This window comes from Hibiscus syriacus, unplaced genomic scaffold, assembly GCF_006381635.1.
Source record: "Hibiscus syriacus cultivar Baekdansim isolate YM2019G1 unplaced genomic scaffold, ASM638163v2 tig00020895_pilon, whole genome shotgun sequence".
In the NCBI taxonomy this organism is placed as follows: domain Eukaryota; kingdom Viridiplantae; phylum Streptophyta; class Magnoliopsida; order Malvales; family Malvaceae; genus Hibiscus; species Hibiscus syriacus.
The window spans coordinates 78396-84373 of record NW_024062501.1 but is presented as its reverse complement, the minus strand read 5'-3'; the positions used below and the strand labels follow the sequence as shown (position 1 = coordinate 84373).

Below are 5978 nucleotides of genomic sequence, written 5' to 3'. Positions count from 1 at the left end.
ATATTTAGTATCTAGGTTAAGCATTTTACTTGATTTCTGAACTTTTTTTATGTTATGATTCGTTTTCTTTATTTTAGTCATATTTAGTTATTTGTGTTAATATGCGTATAGTATATAATTTATATTTTAAAAGTATGCATATATATATATATATATATATATATTTATTCATTTAAATGTAGCATTGCACGATAATTTCATATATTATTTAGTAATTAGATGTAATATATCCTTCTTTAATTAAGTTTTCCATGGCATTATTTTTGCATAATTTGCATTAGCCTCATTTGCATAACTCGACACATATTACATAATCAGACTAAGGGTATACCCTTTTAATTTAAAATGTATTAAGCGGACATTCATAACTGATTTGAGGTCCGTTTTTAATGATTTAAAATAAAAGTGTATCCCGAAAGTGAAACCAAAAAATTGATTCATCACCTAAAATTTGGGAACGAGAGAAAAAGAAATGTTCGTTATTTAAATATATCGAGAAAGGTTGTTATATCTTTAAGATATGGTCTCGATATTTGTAAATATCGAACATTCTTTATCTTTCTAAAATGACTTGGTAATTTAATTTAATTCGTTTGAGGTTCTTAAATGTTTTAAATTTACATTTTTGTTTTATGGGATCAAACTCAAATTAAGTTCGAATTTGTAAAGTTCATTGCAAAAACGTTAATTAATCGACTAGGTACCGATTTAGGGCGTTGTGGGGTGCTAATCCTTCTCCACACTTAACCGACCCCCGAACTCGGATTTTGGTAAACGCAGACCTCAATTTGTTGTTTTAATTAAAATTAATTTTTATTTAAAATGACAAAGCATTTTTGGGTGCCCAATCACACCCTAATCAAAGATTGGTGGCGACTCTTTGAACCGTATTTTTCGATCGTAAAGGAAATCCAAAAATTTTCGAAACGAGAGGTCTTTTAAATCGAATTTGTTTTTAAATTAAAAAGAGATTAAAAATTAATGTGGTTTTTAAAATCTCACTTTTTTCACATTTTAGAAAAAAATCGTTTCGACAAATTTTGCGTTCATTTCCACCCAATCTTTTACTTTCACAAATGCAACTTTTCTCAAGTAATTTAGAAGGATAGATTCTTAAATTTTCTATATCATGGGTGCATTAATTTACTCTATAATCCATTTTGACAGTACTAAACTCCGTGCTCGACAAAAAGAACGGCTTGCTAGGAGAAATGCAATTGAAGAAGCTCGTCTCAGTGAGGGATTTCCTGGACTTGAGTCGGTATCTCAGTTGCCTTCAGAAAATGAAAGAGATGGGATCGTGTTACTAAATCAGTCCAACAGCAAGATAAAGAGAGGTGTTTGGTAATTGACTTGGAGGATGAGAAACTTGGTCAATCATCAGATGAACCAAAGAGGAAAGATGATTCCATTTTAAGGCTTGGGAGGTTGTCTAAACATAAAAGATGCGGACAGTTGGATCTTTCTGTTAATATTCTTCATCAGTCTTCTCCCGAAGAATCCTTCCAAATAACAATCATCAAGGCATAAATTATAGCAACTCTCTACCAACAACTAACTTGTTGCCAGTTCTTGGGCTTTGTGCCCATAATGCTAGTCAACTAGGCTCATTCATAAAAGCTTCTCAGATTAAATGGTTGGCAAAGCAGGGCACAAACTGGACCAGAGTTTCCATTCAGTTTAGCTCCAACTACTGGACCTTCAACTGAGAAAGAAACAAAAGGTCAAGAGACTACCTTGGACAAATTTAAATTGCAAAATGCATTACCAGATGGTTGGCTCCCATTTAATCCGGTAACTCTCTTTATCAACATTTTGTTTTCTTTAGTTTTCAAATACAAAACCTTCCAGTCCATATTAAAATATGGTGACAAGACATGCTTCCTTGCAGTATCCTCCTGCCGCTCCACAAGGAAAAATTTCCGCTTGGTTAGAAAGTTCTGGTGCTAGTTCTTCTGATTTTCAGGAAAAGATGTCGCTGCCTAATATACCTTTTGATGAGAATTTGCTGCCCGGTTCTCCCTTCCTACCAAAGCATGATGATATCAAATCCTGACCTATTACCTAGCTTATCTTTAGGCAGTAGGCTTGATGCTGTGAATGAATCAGTGCAAGACCTTCCAACAATGCCATTGCTACCCAATTTGAAATTTCCTCCACAAGATGTGCCAAGGTATAATCAACAAGAGAGGGACATGCCTCCAACATTGGGATTGGGTCAGTTGCCATCCATTTCTTCTTTTCCTGAAAACCATAGGAGGGTGCTTGAAAATATCATGATGAGAACTGGATCTGGATCCGGGAACATGTATAAAAAGAAATCGAAAGTAGAGGGCTGGTTAGAAGATGAACGTGATTTTCTCTGGATTGGTTTTCGTAGACATGGACGAGGTAGTTGGGATGCCACGCTTAGAGACCCCAGGCTGAAATTTTCCAAGTATAGAACTTCAGAAGATTTGGCAACTAGGTGGGAGGAGGAACAACTCAAAATTTTGGATGGACCGGCATTTCCAGTTCCGAAATTCCCCAAGCTAACAAAAGCTACCAAACCTTATTCCTTGTTTCCGAGCATTCCTGATGGAATGATGACGCGGGCATTGCAGGTTAGTAGGCTTGTTGCACCATCAAAATTTCAAGCGCACCTGACTGACTGAAATTGGGTTTCAGTGATCTAGCTTCCGGCCTGCCTCACTCTGAGCTATCAGATCTGCTTGGTTTGCAAAATGATAATCTTCCTCCTATTCCAACATGGAATTCTGACAAATCTCTAGCAAACTTCTCTGGAGATTCAGTTGCTGGCCGTCTGATAGGCCAGGGCCGTCTGCAAATTTATCTAGTGAGAAACCTTTGTTTCTCAACTCTTTTGGAGCCAGTAACTTGGCTTCAAGTTTGAATTGCACCAGTAGCTTTGATTTTCAGATGAAGGAAGATGACTGGTACAATGAAGTATGGGAAATTGCCTACTGCTCTTGATAGATCACTAAATTTGTTACGCGATTCCCACAATAATGGTGGAAGCGGTGAATCTGCTAGCTCTGGTGCAATTCATCCTGATCCAAATAAAGGGCTGAATCTTTCCTATTCAAAGGGAAGGGTAGTTGGAAACTGTTCTTCCAAGAACAAGTTACCTCACTGGCTTCGTGAAGCTGTTAGCATTCCTGCCAAACCTCTAGATTCTGATCTACCACCAACTGTCTCAGCAATAGCTGAGTCAGTTCGTGTGCTGTATGGAGAAGGTAAGCCTACCATTCCCCCATTTGTGGCACCTGGCCCCCCTCCTCCTCAACCGAAGGATCCGAGACATGGTTTAAAGAAGAAAAGGAAGTTGCACACGTTTAGGCAGGTCCTGCCGGATGCAACTGGAAGTAGTAGGCTCTCTCCGCCATGCTCAATTCCACTGGCACCACCATTTCATTTGCTTCCACAATCAATAACTGGAACCGCAGGGCCTCCTTTGATTGAATCTGATTTCAGCAGGCCTCCTCTTAACTTAAGCGTGATGAATCCATCATCTTCATCGGCGTATCTAATTCCACCAAAGAAATCAAGCATGGGATTATCCCCCTCCCCTGAAGTGCTTCAGCTGGTAGCATCTTGTGTCGCTCCAGGGCCACACTTGTCATCAACTTCTGGCACTACGAGTTCTAGCTTACTTGATGGCAAACTTCCATTGCCTATGCCTGTTACCGAAGCTGGATATCCAGATTCACAAGGTGTGTCTTACAAAGGGAAGGCTAAACTGAGCCCACCCATTGGTGTCCAGGATCAATCTCCAGAGCCAGAGGAGAAACAGGATGAGCCTGATTGTGGGGATTCTAGCAAGACTCAGACTGATCATTCTCGGCCTGAACAGCCTAACGTAGAGGAAATATCATCAGAAGGCACCGTGTCAGATCATCCTGTGAGTGACAATGATGCTGGTATACACGAGTAAACAATGAAAAACAAATATTTTTTTTGATGTGCTCGAATTTTTGTAGGCGTGATGCAGCGAGTGATTAGCTATCATATATAGGAATATTTAGGACATCTCTCGTGTAAAGTTAGTGTAAGAGGAATGAAATATATAGTGTTGCCGGCCTGTCATGGCTTCTTTTGTGCCTTGGCTCCATTTTGCGAGGTCACGACTATTTGCGGCTGCCAACAATGGAGATTTTCATCTGCACAATGAGCTTCGTTCAGCTGATCTAACCTGGTGATAGCATGTGGAACAAACTTTGTTTCTTGCTGCTGTAAGCTTTGCCATTTCTCTTTGTTATCTTCAAGCGATCTGAGTCGTGCAATTTTTTCTTTTTTCATGATTGTAAAATTGATCCTTGTGAATGTGAAGTCATTCCAGTTCACATTGTGGCATTAAATTAACGTCTGGTGTAGCACGAATTGTGGGTATATAACACATTATTTCTATTTGGTTTGTTACTGCATCGGGCAAATGAAAACTCCTGTAGAAATGAGTGCAAGATATCACACATCTTTTATTAATGGGAATATGTCATTTCTTTTATTAGTACGGGATGATTATAAGTTAGCATTTGTTCAAAATTTTATCAGTCAATTGATAATAAATACATGCACTTTATAGATGTAGTTACTCGAACTTGGAATCTCCATTTTATTACTAAAGTCGTTCAATGGATTATGTATAAAGTTAAAGATTTGTAAACCAGAGTATACAAATGATGTTATATGATTGACTTACACGGTTTAAATTAAAGTTCATATTAAGTGTGTTCAAATTGAGTTAAAAATGATATTACTTCATTTAGTTCATATAATAAAATGTTTGACTTGATATAATCAAACTTATGGTATTGTAATCAAATACCCATTCTACCTTGACTTGTTTGCATATTGGCTATTGCATTTGCTTGTTGCTGACACTTCACAAACTCGAATTGTGTAAATGTCTCAAATTTTTATATTGTTTCACTTATACTTTATTTAATTATTATTGTGTGATAAAATTTTATTTGACTCCGAATTGTTATCATTTTAATATTTGAACGAAACTATTTATATTTGGACTATACATCCAGATTGAATAGAAGTGTTACACATTTTATGCAAGGATCATCTATAAAACCAAACCTGTTCTTAACAATTATAGCTATGTGCATGGATCTAGTCCAAATGCTATAATTTTTAAACCTCAAAAGCTAATGTAAAATAAACAAAGCCTCTTACATGTTGAAAGGATGAAAATACAAAGGACGCTTAAAGTTAACACTAAGATCTTGAAGATTCATCATATGAAACAAAATTTGAGGTAATTATAATGCATTTTTTATAATAAAAAAAACGAGATAATTATAAGATAATATATATTCATATATTTTTCTAATATATTGACAACGCGTAAATATGAGATTTTTAAAGAAAACAATATTTATTTTTTATCGTTAAGACCATTTAATGAGTCCCATGTACTTTTATATACGAAGTATAGCTATTTGCCAAGTACACCCTCACTTGTTAATGATTGCATTCAGAATACACATAAAAGTAATTGTTTTGAACTGATGACTCATTTATGAGACAGTATTCAATTATTAAAGTTAAAAATGATCATATATAATTATACATCAAAACTGGACATATATATCACTGTGTGATAGCGTTAATAAAATACTGATTCTTTTAACCCTAATGATGGAAATGTAATATGTGTATCAATTTTCAAGCATGAAGAAATATTAATCTATGTAATTTCTTGGAAGGTATACACGTTCAGTTCTAATACACATAAATATTTTCCCCAAAATTTTAGTTGCAGAAAAATTATCCAAAGATGTTACGTATGAAAATTATTCTTACGGAAAAGGGACAACACTCTGATTACGACAATTCTTAAACACTTAATGATGAAGACGAACACAGTTCAGATTCAGTACGTAGTTAATTTTATTGACTGAAATATATCTCACTACTACGAGCAATAAATACAGTAATTTAATACAAAAGGTGATTACATAGTAAGA

General features: G+C 35.7%; 1 pseudogene; it reads left to right on the top strand.

Annotated features, from left to right (window-relative positions):
* The first annotated feature begins 1110 nt into the window (after positions 1-1110).
* On the top strand, positions 1111-4414 carry LOC120209928 (annotated as a pseudogene).
* Positions 4415-5978: the final 1564 nt, after the last annotated feature.